Source organism: Dreissena polymorpha, chromosome 13 (assembly GCF_020536995.1).
Source record: "Dreissena polymorpha isolate Duluth1 chromosome 13, UMN_Dpol_1.0, whole genome shotgun sequence".
Taxonomy (NCBI): domain Eukaryota; kingdom Metazoa; phylum Mollusca; class Bivalvia; order Myida; family Dreissenidae; genus Dreissena; species Dreissena polymorpha.
Window position 1 is genome coordinate 62,545,547 of NC_068367.1, and position 26,125 is coordinate 62,571,671.

A 26,125-nucleotide genomic window follows, 5' to 3' on the forward strand; every position below is an offset into this window, starting at 1 on the left:
TAAATGCACTTTTTGTGTACAAGAAAATAACTTAATATATAAATACACAAAGAATGGAAAACATTCCAGTACACAACAGATTAATCAGTGGATAATACCCGTGTACGAAATGGGACGTTCCGAATTCCAGTGTGGTGCTACTTTTACCATCTTATACTTAACACAGCTCTATGCTAAACGTGAATTAAATCGCAAAGCAAACATTGCAGATTATTTATGAATTGTGCGATATTTGTATGGCTTGTTGTACATTCTTAAATGTCAAAAGTATATGCATGGATTATAAACAATGCACATTACACGAAATAAGGAAAATGTGATTAATTGACAATTCAAATACCGTATGTCGATATACAGTACATGTACATGTGTAATAAGTCGCGTTTATAATAAATCGTCAATATTTTTTGGGAAATAAGTGTCATTTTATGACGCCATCAATAAGCTGATTCATTATACGGATGGCGAAAAATTATGTCATATGACTAGATTTAAAAGTTGAAGGTCGTATAATTTTGAAGCTAAAGATTTCTCGACTTTATTAATTATGAAAATCATTCAGTGGTAAAGTAAAAAGTAGTCCAAGCACGTGACAGGTATATTCCACAGTGTTGAATACAGGCTAGTATATTCCATAAGGTGTTATACCGTCAATGTCGCGTTGAAAATTGGATAAAATTTAATAGTAAACGTTTTGTTTAGTGTTTTCTTATTTATTATATAGACGTTGTGAGGTTGACTTGTTTGTCTTTTAAGTTAAGATAATGAAGTTATCAGCATTAGCGGATAATTGAAGCGGAAACTATACCAGCAGGAAAGAGACGTTATTATAGAATATTGGCATTTACTTATTCCAAGGCACCAGTTTATTTTTAGATTATATGGTTGTATTAAACAATGATATCAACTATGAAAAACCGAATCAACAGCATTAAATGTAGTGCAATTTAATACGATTATATTTCGTGAATATATCGCTTGTGATTGCAATTTATCATTTAATTAGTTACATATTGCTATCTAAAAAGAGACATAATAATTTGCGTTGTATGACGATCGAAACTGACGAACATGGCATGTTTCTCAAAGCTTATTATACAATCAAGTTTGTATCAACACATCGTGGTAGGAATATACAGTTTGTAACAAGTTACCATATGCAATTAATTCATTTTGTTAACGATTGATGACAGTCTAGGAATCATTACAAAAATGACTGGATTAACAGGTCTCAATGCAACAATACGCTGTAATAAAAATGTATATTAGCCAACAAAATAGACCATAAAATGTTGTTCTAAGAGGAATACAAAGGTAGAACTGAAAGCCTCATTTATTCCCCTCCGTCAAAATTGAACATTCTTACTAATCAATGATATGTTTAGTTCTCTTAAATTGCTACACAGAGGTTTTAGTAAAGACATCAAAACTCCATCAAAACGGGTTTATTTACTAAAGAAACTTTGAATGAAAAAGAGGCACGTAACATGCATTACTTAGATTTTTAACAAGGTGATAGCTTATCTTAACATTCTAAAATTAAAGACAAATTAAATGATTATAATATAAACAGAAAGATTTCAATACCTTAAAGCATAATTTCATTTCAACATGTTTAACTTACAACATTGAAAATACAATATGTATTAAATGTATGACTTATTCCGTATCTGATATCCTCTTGTATAAATACCTGTGTTTTAAAACTACGGATAACTGTTTCGTCAATCAAGTACATACTATTTTAGATTCGTTTATTCTGAAATACCCATCATTCAACTGATGAACAAGTCTCATTCACAACAGTGTACGGTGGCAGTACTTAATAGGTTAAAGATTTTGTTATTGCTTTATAACAATCTTGTTCGAATGTCTTTAGGTATTTATCTAGGAATGTTCTCTAAATTCATTCGATGAAGCAAATCAAACGACGACATAATAAATGTTATGCATAAAATAACCTGCACTAAAGAGAAATATCTGACAGGACAACCGTACACGTATACGTGGTATGTTAAATCTCTAATGTTTGTGTAACTAAAGACATGTTATTTAAAATTAACTCATTCATATTTAAACGATGTTATCTAATTTAAGCGTTCATGCGAATGTGTTAAACTGAAATCGAACTCGAATTTCTTCGTGTGGCTCAAATTTATAACCAAAAAAACAACACTCTTTTTAAAAACAATAAAGACCATTATACCATTGGTTTTTCAATAAAACTCGTTTATAATGGCCGTTATGGCGCAACCAACAAATAATACGCCTCGAGCTTTAACATGTAAATAATAATAAACATCGTTCCTGTTTATGTGTTAAAGAAGCTGCCCGAACTCTTACTGGTGCTCACGTTCTATATAATAATATTCTGAGGATGCGAGTACTGCAATCGGCCTGCATATGAAGCCGTTTTGGCGGTGCATCAGAAGGAAGCACGAATTTAATATCCGTAAAGTGTTCGTAATCGATTTTGCAATACGTTTTCTTTAATATCTCATAAACAGCGGAATGTCAATGTTAAGGCGGCAATTTCACAATAGAGTGATTCAAAACATGAATCATAAGTTTATTGACGGTGAAAAATGTTATAATCGAAAAGGAATTAAACAGGGGTTAAGCAAAACAATCATGAGTGAATAAACGTTACGTATAAGTAACGGCTTGCGTTTAACCTGGTTAAATCTGCAATGTTTATCATAAAATGATTGTTTGCAACAGTTGTTCCTACATGTTGTTATTTTGTAATGTTCTGCTTGACCAAATTAAAGGCACTTTCCTGATGTAAAAGACCCTCGAAATGTAAAAAAAATCCTCTCCATGTGGTTATAAAAAGGTTTAATGCATACAGATGAATCATGCGTGTGTATGGTTTATCTTCTTCCTACTGAAGTCCGACTCAGGATAAAAGGTGTGTCCTAAATACCAATATGTTTCTTAAACAGCAGGACGTGTACATGTTAAATGGTATATATTATTGTATTTAACTTTTTTCATTGACTTTAAGCCTCATAAATCATTTGAATTCAGCATTCCAAATGTCATTTGGAATTTAAAAGGGAAAATAGTAAAATTCAGCAATTATGATTTATCGTTATATAATGGCTAACGAGCATGTGTTACAGTAATTTGTACATCGAAACTAAATGGACCGATGTGTAACCGATGAATGACCAATAATTAAATGTATGTTGAACGGATATGGGCAATAAAGAGACAGAGCTACCTTTCAAGCAAAACGTTAAAGTCATAATTAAATTGAAAACTGTATGTTATATTTTAAGTTTTTCCCATATATATTCCTAGTGATCACAATCAATTATCGCTTGATGTTGATCAATAGACAACCACATTGTACTAACAATTAGACAAGGCTAAAGGGTTTCATTGTTTCATTGAACCAATAATAACAAAGATAATATCATATTAATTAATATATAATAATTTATATTGGTATTCATATAAAAACGATAACCTTTTGAAATACAATACGCCTAGGGTTATGTACTTACTGACCTTAAAAGCATTTACATTGTAATCAGTAAAAACGCAAACGAAATAAAACTAGCAGGAATACCAGGCGCAATTAAAATAACAGATGCTGTGAGGATATCAAATAAATCATCTTATTCATTTAGAGCACAGGTAAGTCTTCGTGTGTTTATTAATGATTACTTAAAACACGACACAGATGTGTGATAACTTATTGAAATATTTTCAAGAAAAAATATTTTGTTTATGCTTTAAATGACGATTATAATTTGCAACATTTTGTAAATTACTCGTTAAAGTAGATTTTGCAAAAACAGTTTTTTTAATGAAAGTTTTGTATGAAAATTACAACAACTCATTTGTCGTTCGTGCTTTACAAGTAATTTTCGCGGAAAAAAAATTCATTTCACAAATTGGTCGAAATATCAGTAACTGTTCATGTAGAATGGAATACCGATCAATTTCAATATTTAACACCTATATATCATAATTAACGTTTTTACATCATTCTCTGTGATTTCGATAAATTGTGCTATTTTACCAACAGAATGTTCAACTTACAAGTGAAATACACCATTCAGATGTTTTACAAGTAGTTTAAATCAATGTCAAATCCATTTAAAGTGTGAGTTTGCCTTAGTTGTTCCTGTCTATACCCATCGTTAAGCGTATGTTTAGGTCTAATTACACTTATTGCGAGAGCCTGTTATAATGTAATATTAAATGCTCAACGTAAGGCGAAAAAAGTACACATTTAGGACGAAAGAACCCCAATAACAACTCTTTTCTTTAAAATTATTCAAAGATGATTTGATGTCAGCCAATACAAACGTGATCATTTTAAAAAGAACTTGATAAACAACTACATTAAGTGTTTATATGTTTTACAAACCGATATATAATTCTTAGCTACTTTAAATGAGCAATACCCAATTCAAAATAAAAATAAATGTCTTATTTGTCAAGAAATCACGTACATTGCAGTTGCTTTATTCGATTATCAAAGAAGGCAGTAATACGTTACTGAACTCTTGGCAAGAAGCTAAACGAAAACCATCCATGTTCAACATGTTAGGGACTGATTGTGTGAATAGTGTGCTATGAAATAAGCAGCATTTTATTGTTCCCGAGAATACTCTTAAAATGGTGTAATACAGACTCACGATAATAAATACTGTACATTAGCAGAACAGAGACCACATTTTAAAAGTCTCTTTTCTTAATGATTATTAACACGTTCTAGTTCGCACAAAACACTTTTCCACCTGCCTTTTCATTACCAATTAACAGTTTATGCTAGTGTGTAATAATGACATATCCTTATCACATTCAAAACACAAGGTTACTACTCACATATCATCATGGTTGTAAATATAAGATTTGTTTGGACGTTTATATTGTTACTTGTCACGGATAAAACGTACACGATGCCAATAAAATAATCACTTCCTTTCATGTCATGACGACATAATTGATAATGTGTCAATTTTCTGCGATGGCGAATCTGAACTTCCCTTAATGAGTTAGGCAGACACGAGGCTATGGAAATAAAACAATCAAATGATCGCGATAATCATGAAAGCTATTAAAACCTTAATGAAGACAAATAAAACTTGATTGTTCAAAGTAACTGAATGTTTTGGATGTTGTTTTTGTCATTCCGATAGCTAGAAATGAAACCGTCAAATAACTTAAATTATGGTCAGTAAGGACAGTAAGACGGTAACTGCTATGTTAAAGCAGCATGTGTCTACGTAAAAGGCCTGGTGTTGATAAAATAATCCCATGATGTTGCAATCACTCGTGTTTAACTATGTTAATATTTTCCACGTTAACATGCAGAATTGTGTTTGGCAACGATTTTATTTTCTTTGAAATTTCAGAAATGTGTTTCGACATAATGACTTGAGTAGTACATGCATGTTTAACAGAAGTTCACAGTGTGTAAACTATCTCGAATTTCTTAAGAAATCGATTACAAGTTTGTATGAAGTTGATTTGCAACTATGTGAATACCGGCTGCAAGTAAGTTGAATTTATTCGCATTTGTAAACAATCATATATATTTTCAAACGAAGTAAGTCAGGTTTAATATTTAAATCTTTGTGGTTATGTTTTATAATAATTGAAACGGTGTGTTTTTCACATATAAAAACGCATACTCATTTTCCATAATCGACTGTATGAGTAACACTAAATTGTAAATTGTAATTCCCCTATGGACCTGTTCGTGTAAAAAGATGTGCATTTAACAAATAAAAATTAATTTATATAAAAAATTAATTTAATTTATTTGAAGTAGCGAATACATGTCTTCGGTAAGAAATGTTTAAATCTCGTGCGATTATAAGATACTAGCAGATGATAATAATCCATGACGAAATCGATTTAATAGTTACATTCTGACGTCACTCAGTGACTTTCTGACGTCACTCATAGGTATATAAACCAGAGCACTATGCCTTCTCATTCTTTTCGAAATAGCTGTCGCTGAAACAACTTGTGTATACACATTCATATATCTACAATGTCGGGTAGAGGCAAAGGCGTGCGGAGACGGACAGGAAAGTTCATAGCGGGACGGGGACGAACAGGGGAACGGGGGATGCGAGCGGCGGTCAATCCGGCACCGACGGTGGAACCAATGGCCAGACGGCGTAGAAGGGCTGCAGCGGAAACGGCGCCGGTACGAGATCCGGCACCAACCCCGGTTCCTGGGCCAGAACCAGAGGCGGCAACCGCAGCAGCGCCACCTGCAAAGCGTCTACGCGCAGACGAGAGCGCCGGAAATGGTGAGATAATTGATTTTTGCGACATTTTTAGCACAGCCGATGGTCAACCACGTGGCCACAACGTGGATGAGCACGAGGCGACGTTCAATGCAAACGATAATTTATGTCTGTCTCGAATAAATAACTTTCAGAGCATTTCTATACTGCCTAGACAAGCTAATGACGATGTTTCAATCCACGTGCCTGCGTCGCTTAAACAGCGTATTTGTCGTGGAGAATACATAAATCTTGCATTATTGCTTAAGGGACCAGTTGAACTAGCGGACTACACAAACGGGAGTTCTGTTTTCGTTTTGAATAATGGGTCGTTAGAAAGTCGTCCAAAGGAGTGCAAAGATGTTATTAGTTCAATCGAACGTTGGTCAGATGCATTTATTATGTTCATGGATATATATTTATCTGCGCAACCTCAGAGGCTTCACGAATTGTTACACTATTTCTATACAATAAGAGAGTGTGCAGCACGGCAGGGGGGAATGTCTTGGAGGGAATATGACCACCAGTTTCGGTCTAGACAGGCGGTCATGCCTTCTTCATGGTCGGCGCTCAATCAGGATTTGTGGCTTAGATGCATGTCATTTAGAGAAACGGGTGTCGCACAAATGAAAACGGGGCGGTACTTTTGTCGGGATTTTCTCAAAAGTTCATGTCGATTTGGTCATAGTTGTAAATTTGTCCAATATATATCGCCAGCCAAACGTTCAAAGTCTAGAGGTCAGTCGCCTTCGCGGTCAACCACGTGGTGCCCCAAGGTCAATGCCGTTTCATAGGCACGGAAGGGGCGGCTTTGGTCGCTAATAGCCGGGCCTTTTCATTAGCTCGATCGCCAATCGAATAAGAAGTTTTAGAGTCATGGCTAAAGAATTATAATTCAGTTGATAAACATGTACTATTGTCAGTATTCAAAGATGGCTTTAGGCTAAGCTATGAAGGCGAACGAAAGGCCAGATTTTCCAAAAACCTTAAATCTGCGGCTCAATATTCATCAGAAGTACAACAAAAATTGATAAGGAAATTCGGGCGGGTCGTGTCGCAGGTCCATTTTTTGAAGTGCCACTAAAATATCTTCAAGTTTATCCAATAGGAATAGTACCGAAAAAATCACCGGGCGAGTACAGATTAATCTATCATTTGTCATATCCATCTGGTAATTCAGTAAATGATTATATTGATGTTCAGTTAATTTTTTGAATTTTGACGAAGCAATTTGGTTCAGGATCTGGGTAAAAATTGCTTTTTGTTTAAAATGGACATAAAGAGTGCATTTAGATTGTTGCCAATCCATCCTTGTGACTTTGAATTGCTTGGATTTTATTTTAATGAGAAATACCATTTTGATAAATGTACGGCTTTTGGTTGCAGTATTTCACCTAAATTGTTTGAAACGTTTTCGACATTTCTAGACTATGTTATCAAGGCCCGTTTAACAAACTGGAAGCTTTTGCATTATTTGGATGACTTCCTTTCTGGGCACATATCAGAACAGGGTTGTCTTCGGAATATGGAAATATTTACTGAAGCCATGCAAGAAATAGGCGTTCCATTAGCTAACGCGAAGTCGGATGGACCGACGCACGTTTTAGTATTTTTTAGGGCTCGAATTTGACACTGTTAATATGGTTGTTAGGATTCCCGCTTATAAAATAAAAGAGGTTGTCGAAAAAATTCACGTTGTTCTTCACAGCAAAAAGGTTAAGTTGAAAGTAATGCAGTCTCTCATCGGCTCATTAAATTTTTGTTGTTATTGGAAGACCATTTTGCAGACGTTTGATTAACGCTACATGCGGTATAAAACAATCACACCATCAGGTTAGAATCACAAACGCCATGAGGCGTGACTTAATTATGTGGCTGGATTTCTTTGAACATGTTAACGGGGTTTCCGTTTTTCACGATCGATATTGGCCATCAAATAACGACATCCTGTTATTTACTGATAGTTCGGGTGGTATATGTGTTGGTATCTGTTTTAATGGCCACTGGTGTCAAGAAAAGTGGCATGCAGATTGGGTTCGGAAAGAGCTAACTAAAGATATAACTTTGCTGGAATTGTTTCCTATAGTGGTAGCCACGGTCGTGTTCGGTAAACATATGACTAACAAGAAAATTCGCTTTCATTGTGACAATAAGGCCGCTGTTTACATTTTGAATACTATGTCGCCCAAGTCGGTTCGCGTTCTTGCTTTATTGAGAGTATTGACCATGCAAGGAATTTTTCACAATTGTGTATTTAAAGCGGACCATATTCCCGGTAGCAAAAACGATGTTGCAGATGCATTATCACAGTTTCAGAAAGAGCGCTTTCGGAGACTGGCCCCGTTGGCGGACACGACAGCAACTCCAATGCCGGCCTATCTCTGGAATATATTCAATATAGAACTAACGAATTGGTACTCGCAGGCATTTCTAAAAACACGCAATTAGCATATAAAACGGCGATATGTTCATTTAATAAATTCAGGGAGTTGTATAGATTAGCTGTAGTATGGCCAGCTCCATGTAGCCATGTAATTATGTTTGTTACGTATTGTTTCGAGAAGCGTTATTCACCGTCTTCTATAACAACATACATATCTGGGTTGTCATTTTATCATAGGATTAATGGTTGGTACTGCATTTCGGACATATTTGTTGTTAGCAAAATACTCCAGGGTTGTCGCAGGCAAAGGCCTGTCGTGGATAAAAAAGCCCCTATCACGAGGGGCTCACTGATGGACGCCGGTCATCAGCAGGTTTTGAAATGTTTAAGACAGTCGAAAACTAATCAGTTTGGAAATCCTATTATTTTAAGACTTTCTTGTGAAACAAATAAATTAATATGCCCAGTTTGCAACCTCAAACTATACTTTGGCATTCGGCCCGTAACATCGAGTCGGCTTTTTGTGCACAATAACTATAGACCATTTACGCGTTATCAATTTTTAGCAGTGCTTAAAAATGTTTAATTCAGTCTGGCTTTGATTGCAATGTCTTTAAATCACACAGTTTTAGAATAGGCAGAGAGACACATGTAGCAAGTACAGGGGTGCCAAACGATCAAATAATGCGGATGGGCAGGTGGAACTCGAATGCGTATATGTCAAATATTAGGTAACTGCTCCTGTATAAATATTATTTTAGAAGTTTGGATTATGGGAGATTCGATCCCCTATTTGGCCGGTCAGCGGGCGGAGTTGCAAGGGATGCCGGACCTTAACCTCCCGGTGGGACACGAGTGGTAAGGATGGGCATTTCCGGTATGAGGTGGGCAGACGCCCTACACCACATGCAGCTCCCCGCTCTATTCCGGATGCCACCGAAGGTACTTGTAGTCCACCTGGGGGGTAATGATTCGGTCCGGCATAACCTTCAGGTCTGTTTTAAACACATTCAAGATTCGATTGAATATATATATATTTCACTCTAATGTTAGTTTATGTTTCTAAATTATTTTTGTATATTTTTTTCAATCTTATAAGATCATTGTGAATCAACAACAAAACACACAAATCCAGTATGCTTTCTTCCGACTTTATACAACTCATCATTTTTCATAACTATTATTCTGTTTTTCTTTTCTTTTCTCTTTAAGATTCGATTGAATATTTACATCGGGCATTTCCGGCGAGCATTATAGTCTGGGCAAACATTTTGCCAAGATTTAATTGGAGGGCTCCAGAAACAGAAAACAAGCAAATTGACAGAAAACGGAAACGCGTAAATCAATTTGGCCATAAAATGATGCGCGTTGTGGAAGGGCATGAGTTAAAAATTGACATATATTTAAAAACACCTGGTTTTTTTTTTTAATGGTGGCGTTCATTTGTCTGACGTTGGGCTCGCCATGTACATAGATTCAATCCGCGAGTGTCTATTAAGCTTAGTCTCAAATACGTCACTGAATTAGGGGGAAAATATATAAATGTATTTTTGTGGCAAAAAGTCTATGTCTTGGAGGTGATCGGCAGTATTAAAGGTATAAATAATTGAATATAGGATAACATACATATGTCTAGAGGAGGTAAAGTGTGCATGCTGTCGTCATCCATCACGTAGTGCAAGTCTGTGTGAGGATGGCAGGAATGCTTTTAAAATTATTTTCGGGATAGTAAGAGTGTTCTGATACTCGCTCGATGGCACTGCGTGCTTAGGCGTACTTGGAATAGCTCTTTTTGGCTTTGGAAATTGTCGCATTAAGAATATTGTATTATATGTTGCACTTGACAATCGCAGGTACTGCGTACATAGAATTTAGTTGACCGGTTGCGTTGGCCTTAGCAATTGCGCGTGTATAATGATATATGTTTCCGTAACAGTCAGGTGTTCGATGAAATAGGAATTGCATAAATAAATGTGAGCACGTTACGGAGCTCATGCAAAATAGCATAGAATGCGGTGCATTGTCTGGTGGCGGTGATTGCATAAACGAAAAGCTAAATTAATAGTGCAACTGGGTTGGGGGTTACCTTTAGGGCAGTACTTCCGGTTGTCTCCGCGACATGCCTCAGTTGTAGTGCTAGTCTATAGCTGAGATGTTATTTACTTTAGTGCTAGTCTGGTGTAAATTATATTCCGCCATTTTGCCAATAAATTCCATTTATCTTTTTGTATTGTTCCTGTGATATATTGTATGGTTCAACAATAGAATATCAAATTGTGTTAACGTCATGTAACACATTTAAGAATTGTAATACAAATGTTATTGACAAAGTTGTATTTTGTAGTAATTATTCAAATAACTCAAACCAGATGAATGAAACGGATCTTGGTTAACAAATGGGGTATTGAGCTGCTTTCTGAAATAATAAAAAATAATTTATATAAAAAATGGTACAATTGAGTACTTAACAAGAAAATACTCAGGACTCAGTTTGTCCTGTGTTAATTCTAACATTTATGAAAAGTATGCCAGTACTATTCGCCGCTCGCGCTATTAGCAGTAGTCGACACACCTCGGGATATTACAGCGCTCGTATTAAATTAAATGTAATAAATATTAAACTCATGTTTATCAATACATGTATATTATTCAACAAAAAGAGCAAATATACACTGTTTTACATCATATAGGCACCGGTCGCTTATGTTTTACACTCATGTGCATGTATTCGATTTCTTCGCTGGAATAAAACTGAAATAAGAAATCATATCATTTTTGCCTTTGCTATACATGCATCGCGTAAGTTTAACAGGTTTATGCGATTCCTTCAAGGTTGCTTAAGTGTTGGAAACATCGCTTCAGATTATGACATTATTGCTATCATAATAGGAATGCAATCATGCTTTCCTAGTGCTACGTAAGCGAGATGCAGTTGTTTAATATCCGTTAACCGTGTTAGAGCGAGGTCGAAGTAACTCTTCTACAATTCAGTACATTTATTTCGCTGTATTAATGACAAAAAGCATTCATGATTGTTTGAGTGCTTTAATGGTTTGCAGACGAAATCATGTTTGAAATATAGTATGGATAGAGTTATTGTTTAAAGTTCAACGTTACATTAATAATTTTACACCTGAAAGCACTAATGTCGAATATGCTATGGTACCGCAACACCCAATTAATGACTGACATGACGACGAAGGTACTTAAACACAGACATTGACATTCAGATGTAGAGTACGCATAATGCGAACTTGAAGAACGAACAGAGCAACGAATTAGTGGCCATAAACGTTTTATCAACTTGACCATTTAATTTATATACTGATTGAATTGGTTGAATATGTAAAGTATCTACGTCAAACTACCAATTATGTGTATCACTTGCTAAAACCCATTGAACATGAACCAATGTACACCGGTTCCATACTAACCGCTTGAAATGTTTGGTCATTTACACACACTTTAATTTGTAGAAGTCTGGGCAATATAATATGTTTAATACTTTAAATACGGTATGTGACTTTCCGCCTTTGAATGCTTTGGTTCAATGACATACCGAGAAATATAGGGACTGACGTAAACAAGCAAGATACACTCGGTTCTCCGAAGGGGCGTATTAATTCATGATTAATATATAACATTTTAAAACTATTTAACCATGTGATATGTTTATGTGGAGGTTTTGTAACGGAATAATATATAGTGTAATGTAGCAAAATGGTAGCAAGACACAGCTACATAGAGCATAGTTTATCGACAAATGCACTGCTTAGCAGACTATACACTACGGCCAGCGCGATTTCTGTCTTTCGCCACGCATCACCGTGAATCAGCTCAGTGTAACGTACACTTTCTTCACCGCGATACACCGTGAACAAATGTGGAACGCAGTGGACTTCCGCGGTCTATATAATTTGCAGTGAAATACACGGAAAACTAGATATTGTTACATATTACTTCATATTACAATCATCATTTGTTCAAGTCTTTTATATTACATTTACGTCGAGCGTTGAGTATAGATTACCTTATTATAATGTTTTTATATCAATATCAACCAGAATTCGCGCGGTAGGGGCCGACGCGTATCCCCTCGCCGCATGTTGTTAGTAAAATGAGTGAATATCTCTGACCGGCCGCACCCCAAACACCATAACTTTTGACCCAGGGGTCAGATCAAAATTCCGAATAATGCACTGTCTCACACATGCCCATAGCTACCATGTGTGTAAGTCCCCAAGTTCTATTGATAATAGTGAAAGAGGATATAGTGGTCAGGACGAACGGACAGACGGCGGAGATAACCGCATAAAACCCACGCTTTCTCCGAAAATAGTGGTGATAATTAATACAAAGTGAGGGATTTTTACCTCTGTGTTTACAATAGCGATTATGCTGAAAATCCTTGTCCATGAAAATATCAACAATTTATAAATCTATACTAAGTAATGTAAACATCACGATTACAGGTTGTACTCAATTCCGAAATGAATCAGCAATGCTCGTAAGGTAGTATTGGTGAATACAATTCTCTTGAACACAATACTAATATTTTCAACTTCGAAATGTCCAGCGTCGATAATTGACTTTGAGAAAAAGTTATTCTAAAGTAAATCACAAAACTAGTTAAATGATTCTTATGTTTACGGCTTCATTGCTGTTTTTAGTCGTACTTCTTTTGAACATTAGACGCTATACAATCCATGGCGAATTTTTTGACAATATCCCATTCGACTGTATTAATTTTTATATTCAGGAGCCATCTCTACAAACCAATAAATATAATTCACAAGTCTACGAATTGTTCAATTTTATTTAGTAGTTTTGCTTAACAGCGTTGTTGTTGTTTTTGTAAACCACAGCACCTCTTAAATCTAATGTTGATGGCTTCATTTATGTTTTACATTGTACTACTGTTTAGTATGTGTTGCTAGAAAATCTACCGCTATTATATTCAACAATTTTACATTACCCTACAATAGGTGTTTATTCAGGAGCCGTGTCTACCACAAAATAATATTATGCACAACTTTAAAAATGTTTAAACGTTAACTATTTACTTTGCTAGCAACGTTCTTCTTAAATAAATTAAAGCTCCACTACATTTATTATGTTGTCAACGGCTTCATTTATGTTTTGAGTTGGTCTTCTATTAAATATTGGTCGCTATAAAATCAACCGCGATAAATTGCAGCAAATCAGCATTTAACTGCAATGCGTTATCATTAATGCGAATATATTGTTTGGTCATTATATATGGCTGCGATAGGTCAAACAGGATATCTCTCAAGCAACTGTAACGCTAGATTTATCAGATTATCATTAAGTGCTTAAGTACTATTATTTGCTTTATGTTATGTCTGTGAATCATAACATATCAATGCTGTTTCCATTTTTATACCATTTTAATATGATCATGTCTGTTAAGTTTTCCGTATATATTTGCAAGTATGTCATGTAACTCGTTCTGTTTTCGCTTTTATTACGCGATGCAGAAAAACATGGTAAAATAAGTATCTAAAATGTAATTAACAGACATTTGAATAATTTCACGATATATTTCTTCTTGATGATTATCGGTAAGATAGATGGATGGACGAAGTAAACAAGTATTTATTGATTTTTATATGTGAACAACTTAATAATAAGGTTATTGTGTCAGGAAAGATGAACATACTCATGTGTTTTCAGTACGAATATTTAATGTCAAACGTGAAAGAGTGTAGTAGTCAACGCTAGAAGTATAGACAATATGCACTCTGTGACCAGCCTATATATTTTGTATAGATCCGCTATCTTGGAAGGAATAAAATTCCAAAGCCTCTCGACCGCGATCAACGCGTCTGGCAGACGACCGTTTTTAGTGAACCCGCCATTTGTTACGTTGAAAGGGCACTGTCATACTTGTTTATGCAGCAGATGCTATTTGTTCTTATTTACAGATTTCCAACTTTTGTGTTCTTGTACAGGGCGCAGCAATAACTGGACGAACAAACTAATCAGCCCTATAAATTATTGTAGAATCACAAGTCTTTCATTAGAAACGGATTTTCCTACACATCATATGTACACATTTTGTTTAAAACTGTTGATTATAAATCTGTTTTATTGGTCAATGGCTTTTATATTTGTCTCTTTAAGTTCGGTTTGTTGTACAATTAATGGTATTAAACATGTTTTAATTACCATAAATTTACGCGTACAATGGCGCTTTATACATATATTTCACAGTTTAATACATTTCATAGGAAAAGTATATAAAACAACAAGACCGTTTTGGTAAAACATACTGAAGTGATTTTTTATGCCACTGTCCAAAACGCCAATGAAAGTACTATATTAGAATATTTAAGGTTTTCAAGTTGATAAATTGCACACAATATAAAATAAGTTAGATAGATATAATACGTGCTGGTAAATACAGTGCAACGACGAAATAGCACGTCGTCGTATACCCATAGCTCACATACAGCAAATGGGTGCAGTTTAATTTACGGAAATTGTTATACCACGAGGAAGAGCCGGAATACATGCCTGTTTTGTCTCATGATGCGTTGTTTTACAATGTTTTTGTATGTCTTCCTTTACCTGCACCCCGCAAATTAAAACAAAGCAATGCATCATGCACGCATCGACCATCAAATCATTTAAACGACTTATGTGTCTTTATAATCAATTACGAAATACAAGTTGTGTCTAAGATCAAAAGATTAATCGTTTTTAAATGCAGCAGTATGGCCGTTTCGAATTCTTCCCGGTTTCTGTCTGTCTGGTAGTCGACTGGTAAAACAGCACACTACAAATGTTCGCCTCATGCATGTGTACGTTCCGTCAAAAAAAGGTATGTTTCGCTTTTTTTCGCGATAAGTATTCCAACTGAATACAATGTTATAAAATCTGTAGCTTAAGATAGATCCTCCGTTTCACGAAATTTACTAACTGTGCAGCATGTCAATACTAATTGTGTCTTCATATTTTTTTGTTGACTTTGTTTTCTTGATAACAATGACTCGGTTTTCTGAGATGAACGGTTCGTTCGAAATAAAAATAAATGTAGTTTTTCATCAGAAAAGCGGTAATATGCTTCTTTCTGGAATATTATTTGAAAATAAAAGCTGATCGACGTTATCATACACGCCAAATAATGGGACGCAAAATGCGCCTAAGGAGTGATATAATTATTTAAGCTTCCCTATCTTTAATTGTGGGTGTCCCGTTGATTAGCTAACTGCGAGAGTGACATTAAATAATGCCTTGTGCGACATATAACATGTTTGCACGCCGTGTATATAGGATTTCAACATGGAAAGTCCGATCTTTTTACAAGAATGTAAAATTAATGTCATCAAACCAATGTCATGTCAGAAGTATCCTTTGTTTATATGCGTTTTCTGTTTTTATATTTATGATTAGTGTTCCACGTACGCGATTTTGATAGATCACATATATATTTTAAACTCGTCTTATTCCTATCCTTGTTTACTTAGATTAAAATCTTCAACTTCAGCAAAAAATAAAATAGACAGTCTACAAGCAGTGACTTCTATAACCCAAATAAAATGACTCACTTCGACAAAATGGAAATTTACCATGATTATCTTCCACGCAAATCAGGTCTCCAGTCAATCCAGTCAGTTGATGATGTTTTATATTTGCTTTTTGCTAATACATGTACTATAATATAATATATAATATAATACGTGTGCATTAGTCATGGTATTATCTCATTAGGGTGATGGCTTAAAAATCGCTTAACAGTTCAAATGCCATGTTGCAAGTAATGTGGCAGATGTGGTGTATTATATAGAAAACACTAAGATATTCAAGTCAGATGTCAAACCATCTGATAACCGTAAAGTTCATATCGTTGTAAACGAATTGCCACACACGTTGATCGTGTATGCAATACAATTTATTTGTGTTAATTGTCTTTTTTATTTCACATATTTAAAGGGGCCTTGTCACGATTTGCTGAATTGACAAATTTAAATTGAATAAATGTTTCAGATTCGCAAATTGTTCTTGAAGTTATGATATTTGTGAGGAAACAATAATACTGAACATGTACCATGCTCTGAAATATCCATTATGTGCATCTTTCGACGATTTAAAAACCTGAAAATTATAAAGCGTTGCAACGCGAAACGATTGAATAATTTGGAGAATTCTGTTGTCGTTGTATTTTTTTGATACTACGAGGATTGCATATTTAAAGTGAAAAAGTATTGCGTCATGGCAGGAGAGCGGGTGGTCTAGTGGATAGAGCGGTAGACTTTTGCTCCATGTATCCAGGGGTCAGTGGTTCGAGCCCTGTTTAGGGTTACTTTTCTATTCTTTGATTGTATTCTTGTTGTTTTTTTACTGAATAGTTTTAGACCCAATGTTCACATTTATCGATATAAAGCATTTAATGACAAGCTTCAATACATGCCAAAATCTGTGAAAAGGTCCCTTTAATAAACACATTTGTATCTGTTAATTTGTCATGCAAATGCAGATGTTTGTAATGATAAGCAGAAATTGTTTCACTGTATCAAACTTAGAAGCTTTATAACTTTATACATTTATTTTCTTTGATTCTTTAAATTAATTATTTAGTCATCAACAGCAATGATTTACAACCATTTCCCTTTTCAACAATTAGTTTTAATTCAGAAGCGCACTATATATGGTTCATAATGAAATACTTGCATAGTTTAAAAGAAAAGTATCGAGTGACATCGTATTGCTTGTTTAAAGTGTCTATGCAAAATAAAGCATTGCGTCGTCCTATTTAAAATTTCAAAATTAATGCTGAATTATGATTCTTATTTAGGTAGCAAGCAAGGACTCATGCTTAAGCTATTGAAACATGCGTGCGTAATAATTGACATGGTGTTTGGCAACACCTATCAAATAAAGCGATGGTAGAACAGCATTCAGCAACCAGTTTTGAATTATTTTACACGAACTGACTTTAATAATGTTATTATAAAGACTGTTGTTTAGATTGCTCCAATGTATTATGCTATAAGAAAAGGCAAATAGTGTATGTGTATATCTACCAAAAACTTTTAGCACAACATAAAACTAAGATGCAGCTAATTATGTGGGATTGCATATAAACTTGTATACAAATATAAATGTGTTATTGTACGTTACGCAATAGTTAAACCGTTTACAAATCGTATAAGTGTTTCAAACGAACATGCACACCTTGTCCTTAATGTAGACGCCAACAGAAAATTATGAACAACTTAGAAATTATCAACGTTCCAACAGTCTTAATATGGCATGTTGTGGCAATCAAAACTGTCTTTTTCGAACTTGACACCCTGCCGATTTGAAACCCTGCCTAGATTGCGGATAGGTTGTAATGGTATGACACCTTATGTGCATGTGCATAAATTGTCGTCCCAGATTAGCCTGTGCATTCCGCACAGGCTAATCAGGGACGGCACTTTTTGCCATAACTGGATTTTTTGCTGAAAAGATACTTTCTTTGAACATAACATTTTATAACAGCGCAAATAGTCGCCACTGATTAGTTTGTACGGACCGCATAGGCTCATCTGGGACGACATTTTACGCACATGCATTTAACCACCTTTTTCACAGAGCACGACTCATATATATGATTTACAGTTGGGAAGCATGCTGACTTGGACGTTATATTTACGTTGGATATAAACATATAGAGCGATGTTAGTGATGTAACTATTTATGGATAAACCGCATAGGATTACAAGATCATATTGTCAGAATAGAATGATAACTGTCAAATCTGCACAAGATTACAGTTTCCTGCGATGTCATGACGATATTTTAGATAATGTGTCAATTTACTGCGATGAAACATCGTACTTCCACTTAATTGGTAAAGCAGACACGATGCCCTGGGAATAGAAAGATCATATGATCGCGATAATCATGATAGCTTTGACGACAAGGAAACGTTGGTAATCAGAGTAACTGGCTGTTTTAGATGGGATTCTGGTAATTTCTAGAGCAAAAATAATCCACATTTGGTCACATAAATAGTGGACTTAAACGAGATTCAGTGCTCATTAAAAACCGTGTGGTCTATGTAAAGATCCCGGTGTAGATACACAAACATCTACTATAGTTACACCTGTTTCACTCTGTTTTTATTCTATTAGGATTGCTTTTTGACAACGATTTCAAGTTTTCATATGTGTGTGTGTTATATCGGAACTGCGTTTCGACATTATCACTTAATAAAAACGTGCACCAAATAATCTTGAAATTCCTAAGAACCATATCGAAGTGTTTCTAAAGTTCATATGAATCTTTTGTGCTACTATTGGTTGAATATATTTGAATGTGCACACCATATTTATTTAAACCAAGTAAATCGGGGTTTAACTTGTAACCTTTGTTGTTATGCTTAAGTATAATGTATACAATATTTGTTTCATATACAAACACACGACATTATCGACCATATCACTTAATAAAAACGTGCACCAAATAATCTTGAAATTCCTAAGAACCATATCGAAGTGTTTCTAAAGTTCATTTGAATCTTTTGTGCTACTATTGCTTGAATATATTTGAATGTGCACCCCATATTTATTAAAACCAAGTAAATCGGGGTTTAACTTGTAACCTTTGTTGTTATGCTTAAGTATAATGTATACAATATTTGTTTCATATACAAAAACACGACATTATCGACATTATTACGTAATAAAAACGTGCACCAAATAATCTTGAAATTCCTAAGAACCATATCGAAGTGTTTCTAAAGTTCATTTGAATCTTTTGTGCTACAATTGCTTGAATATATGTGAATGTGCACACCATATTTATTTAAACCAAGTAAATCGGGGTTTAACTTGTAACCTTTGTTGTTATGCTTAAGTATAATGTATACAATTTTTGTTTCATATACAAAAACACATACTCACTTCCATAGTTCATTGTTTTGCCAGCACTCATTTGAAAATGTGACATTAAAATACCGGACGCGTTGTATGTTTCACAATGGTACTCTCTTGAACTTAGCAAGAAGATACATCTCAATGTTTTGTTCAATTTACAACAATAGAACGTTAGTAACTACTTTTCGCCAATGTCGCTTAATCTTAAGCAAATAACAACGCTCGTACTAAATTATGTTTTGATAAATATTATACACTTGCTTACTTATATATACTTATATGAAATGCAACACAAGAAGACTGGAACAACGGTTTTACGATACGTAGTCAATGATCGCTTATGTTATCCACTGATGTATTTGATATCTCTGCTGGTTTTTAATGGAAATCATATCGTTCTTGCCATTGCTACAACAGCCTCGCGTGAGTATAACAGGTGTTTTGTGAATCCTTACGGGTGGCATAAATATTAGAAACATCGTTCCAGAGGATGCAATTATTGTCCCCATCATGGGCTAACAATCTTGCCTTTCTAGTGCTGCATTGGCAAGATGCAGTTGTTTAATATTCGTTAACCGTGTGTAATCGATTTTGAAACAACTCCTCTACAATATTCCGTCTCTTAGAGAATGTCAGAGTTCAGTATGGTTCGTTCGCTGTATTACTGACATAAACAACGAATGCATGTTTGATTGCATTAATATTTAACAAACGAATAGAGTGTGTATACAATTAAGTAGCATACCAACTATACATAAAATCCTTGTATAATGAAAAAAATCGATGACCAGCGCGTAACAGAATTCACGTTTGAAAGATATTTTAAATATATAAATGAATTCATGTTTAAAATACAGCCCAGAAAGAATTATCGTTAAAGCTTCAACATTTCATATTTTTATAAACGCAATCATATTGAGTATGCTAAGGTAATGTAGCACAATAAATAAATGGCTGGAATGATGTACAGGAACAACATGATCATTCAAATGTAAATTACTCATTAACAAACCTGTAAGAACGAGAAGTGCAACGAAGTTAGTGTTTATTATCGTTGTACCAACTTGACCATTCAATTTGCATACTGATTGAATTAGTTGAATATGTAAAGTGTCTACGCCTAACTACTGATCACATGCAACACTTTATTCATTCCATTTAACCAGAACCTATGTACAACGGATCCATACGTACTGCCTGAAATGGTTGCTCATGTACACACATTTTCATTCGTAGAGATCTTGACAAGATAACATATTTAATACTTAAACTAAGGTTTTTACCAAACTGCCTTTATAATATTTGGTACAGTGACAGACCTAGCAATGAAGGGGCCAACGTAAAAAAGCAATATACGGCCAATTCTCAAACTGCATGATAAATATATACCATTATTAAAATTCTTTAAGCATGCAAAATGATATGTTTATATGGAAGTTTTGTTATTGAATTAGTGCTATTTCGCCAAATCATATAAAGACATTAGCGGGAATACTGCAAACGGTTGTTTCAACGCAAAAGCTAGGACATAGTTTATCGACTAATGTATTGTCCATCCAACGCTATTATTTGTATCACGGAATAAAACGTAAAGGGAACATAGCCTCTTTGTTTACATGAGCGAATATGCTGAAAATCCACGTCCATGCTAGTATCAACAATATATATAAATCCTCAAAAAATAATGTAAACATCACGGCTACAAGTTTTATTTAATTCCGAAATGGTTCAGCAATGCCCGTATGGTCGATATTGATGAAACAATTCTTTTGAACACAATACTATTATTTACAACTTCACGAATTTTCCTACGTAGATTATTGACTTTGAAATAAAACGTTTTTCTTAAATAAATCACAGCACTACATAAATGATTCTTATGTTAACGGCCTCATTGTTGTTTTGAGTTTTACTTCTCTTGAATTGAATTGAGATTTTAACGTTGGAAAAATATCCAGTTGGTCACGTGATGCAGTGAAACGGGGAAGCATATGTATCTTAATGTAATAAGCACACATACAAAAAATATAATTGTGAGATGTATTTCTATATTATCGGATAGACAGGTTGCTGGACGAAGTAAAACAAGTATTTAATTTGTTGTATATGCGAACAAAGTAATGAAAATGTTATTGTGTCAGTAATCATGTATATTATCATAAGTTTACAGTGCGCATATGTAGAATCAAACGTAATAGACTGTAGGAGGCAAAGCTAGGAGGAAATTAAATATGCACTTTGTGACCCTCCTATATATTCTATATAAATCTGCCATATCGGAATGAGAGAAAATCCAAAGCCGCTCGACCGTGACCAACACGTTTAGAAGACGACCATTTTTTCGATTGAACCCGCCATTGGTTAAATTAAAAAGGCAACGCAAAAGATTATTTATGCAACATAGGCTATTTTCGTTAATTACAGATTGGCATCCTTCGGTTGTACGGAGCGCAACAATATTTGGACAATCAAACTGAACAGTCCTGTAAGTGCTTGTAGAATCGCACCACGACTTTTAAGAGAAACGAATTTTCGTACACATCATATTTTCACATTGTGTTTGATTGTTCATTATGTAAGTGTTTTATGGGTGAATGGCTTTTTGTATTGTTCTTTTTGAGTTCGGTTTATTGGTCCATATTTGGTATACCAAAGATGTATTAATAACCGTCAAGCTATGCGTCCAAATGCATTTAATGCGTATATTTCTAAGTGTATAACATTTCATAGGGAAAGTATGTAGAACAATGAGACCGTCTTGGTAAAACATATTGGAACGATATTGTTTATAAATTGCGTCCAGTATAAAATAAGGTAGATAATTATTACAAGTGCTCTTAAATACACTGCAGCGACGGAATAACACATCGTCGGATGTTCACGTAAACCGTGCAGTTTAATTTACTGTTACATTTCAGGAGGAGCCTGAAAACAAGTCTGTTTCCTCACAAGATGTATGGCGTTACAGTGTTTCGTTTGTATTTACGTTTGCCTTTACCTACACTCCGCATAACAAAACAAAGAAATGCATCATACAGGCGTCGACCATCAAATCATGAAATCGACGTGTGTTGTTATAAATAATTACGAAGTGTAAGTTGTCTCTCAGATCAAAAGATTTATCGTTTTTTTAATACAGCAGTATGGCTGTTTCGAATTCTTCCTGGTTTCCGTCTTTCTGGTTGATGGCTGGTAAAAAAACACACTGCAAAGTTTGCATGAAACGTACGAACGCTTCGTCAAACGAAATATGTTTCGCCTGGTTTTCCCAATAAGTCTTTCAGGATATTTAACTGTTATATAATATTTAGCGTCAAACTATAATAAACGAAAATTACTAAATGTTCGTTATGTAAATAATAAGGTTGTCTTCATTTTTGCATTTTGAAATTGTTTTCTTGATAAACTAACTCAGTTTTCTTAAATGCACGGTTTGTTCGAAATTAAAAAGTTTCGGCATATAGTTTTTAATTAGAAAAGCGTCGAATATGCTTTTGCTTGAAATGATATTTAAAAAATAAATGCGGATCGGCGCAACCATACTCGATGAATCATTCGACGCCGAATGCGCCTAAGGAGAGTGCTATGAAGTTCAATTTTATTTACAAGTGTATGTATCGTGCTTATTGCTGGGTCAAGTGTGAGGTTGGGCGCTCTAAAATCGGTGTAAGCCCCCAATGCTTTGCATTGACCGTTCCAAGGCGGTGCCCCATCTTTATTCTTCTATGTGTGTATGTTGTTTCGTATTGTGCTGGTTCGAACTGTTTTGGCAAGTGGCCACTTGCCTTAAAAAAGGAACAACTATTTTTGTTTATATTGAGAATGCAATACTGCTCCAGCAGCTGAAGTTTCACTTCTTTATATTGAAGCTGCCGAATCTTTATACAGTACAGCTCGCGCGGATTTGTCAAAATCCGCGCTGCCACCGCGGACAAACTCGCTCCAGGGCGAAAAATCACGGCGATATTGTTTCTTGTTAGCGGTGTTTTTTCGGCGGTCCTCACAAAAACGCCGCGGACACTATCATAGTTAAAAGCCACCGCGGATCGTCATGGACTTTTCGCGGACCGCGGTGGACGCCCGGCGGATCACTGTGGAGGTTTGTTATAAGAAAATTTCATTCGAGAAAAGGTTCATTATAAAAAGATATAACATACATGTTAAAATTGTACCTTTGTTTTGTTTGTGGTGAGTAAAAAAATTCCATTAAATATATAATTCTCTCTATGATATAAAATTGTTTACTTCTTTTTCCCAATAATGATGAAGTAAAACTTAAAGTATTTAAAGCATGGCTACGTAGATTCCCGAAGATAATCTTAATTAAATGTTCCTATATCTGTGAAAAATAATAAATATAAGGAAATATAATTGAATACACAATGAAATACCAGCAAATAAAAAATATAACTCGTGTATAGTTAACTTTGTGTGCGTAACGTTTTACGCCATCTCGTGTCCCTAACATTAGCTCGTAATCTTTTAAAGTGATATTTTGGGCGTTTTTCACTGTTTAATTGAAATGAAAATAATTTACAGGTCAAAAGAGCTAGTTAAAATGTGGTTACTGGCCAATTATCTGCAAATCATCTTGCTTCCAGTTGTTTACAAAAAATATATATATATATAATTCAATATTTTACATGACTGATCCAGTCCTCTAAGCCGAAATTATCCGTTAAACAAAAAAGTGTCTTTGTTTCGTATGAATGAATCTGCATTAAAACTTAATTTAGATTCACATCGTCAATCGAATCATTTTTTTCGTCATGATTATTGTTCTCTTTCCTAGATATTGTTTTAGTATGTTGATGCTTTATTAACAAATATAAGTCTATATGAAGTGAAAACACCAAAAACAACAACAGTTGTGCTAGACACCTATAAACTGTTGGATGCCCATAATATCACTTTCACCAATCAATCAATTTAAAACACATAAATGGCCAGTACAAAACTAGCATTTTTCACGCCTATTTCAGTTTGTGTGAGCGTTATCGGTTTGTACTCTCCGCAATTGCGTTAATTGTAATTACATTTACTGTGACACGCGTATCATCAAAGTTGCAAACTGTGAACTACCTCGGCTTGGATCAGAAAACTACAACTTATGTTAGCTTGGATTAGTAAACTGTAGATGACTATAAGACAGCTTTCTTCGCCCTCGAACATATATAACATAAGATATATATATATATATATATATATATATATATCACTCGCGTTAAAGGGGCCTTTTCACAGATGTTGGATGTTTTAAAGTTTGTCATTAAATGCTTTATATTGATAAATGTAAACACTGTAAAAAAATCAGGAATACAATTGAAAAAAGGGAAAAAAGTAGCTTTCTGCAGGGCTCGAAGCAGTAACCCCCCGAGTCATGGAGTTAAAACGAATAAGACCGCTCGGCCATCCTGCCAAGTATATATGATAGATTTATTTTATACTTTATATACGCAATCTTCGTAGTTTCACACAATTAAACGACAATAAAAGAACTATACAAATTATTCAAACGTTTCGCGTTGCAACGCTTTATAATTTTCAGTTTTTAAAATCGTCAAAAGATGCATATACTTGCTATATTAAACCATGGTACATATTCAGTATTACCGTTTCCTAAAAAATATTTCAACTAAATCAAAATGTGCGAATCTGAAACAAGTTTTTTTCAATTTTGTCAATTCATCAAAATGTGAAAAGATCCCTTTAAGATTCACTTTTCGAATACAGTATTACGATGGGAAAAGTAACACACACGACAACATTGCAGATTATTAATCTTTATCGAGCTTGCTTTCGCGTGTCAGCTATTATGAAGTCTATAAATGCGAAAGGACACGTCAACTAGTTATGTACTGGGTACTAAAACAGTATATTATTGATCCTGATATCGTTTACCGCCTGTGGTGTATGGTCTCTGTTGTAACGACTATCATGTTAGTTACCATCTGGACAATATCTTATCTTAGCGACACACATTGCCACGGGCTAATATAACACCTGATTAGCATAAAATAAATGGCCATATGTCGTCTGAACAACATGAAATAAGAAAATTCAAATAAATAAATTAATTAAATTAACCCTAAACAATAAATGTAAAGTTTTATTTAAGACTCATTAAATGGTGCAACGATAACACAATAGTCAAAATTTCAATTTGGTTAAAATAAAGGAAAACTAACTATTTATTGCATCTTCTTTCTCAGTAGCATTACCAATAACGTCTCAATAGCATTGTTAATAAATATTCAAGTCAGGTTAAAAAAATATATTGTGTTTGTATACATCATGCTTAATGCTATGATAGAATAAATTGCCCTCTTCTGTTGCCAATTGTAAACAGCACGGGTACAGCGAAATAAATCATTCACCAAGATAAATCAGAGAGCAACACACGGGTAAAGGCGATTAAAAAATCCGACTTTCATGAAATCCAAAGGATAATCATCAAACAAATCTAGACTCTTTAATAGACGATTAGATAGTTTATTAAAATAACACTCACAATTACAATTTATTCTAAGTAATGAGTATCAGCATATGAGTAAAAACAATGTTAAAACATCCGTTTTTCATTTAATCAAAAGGAC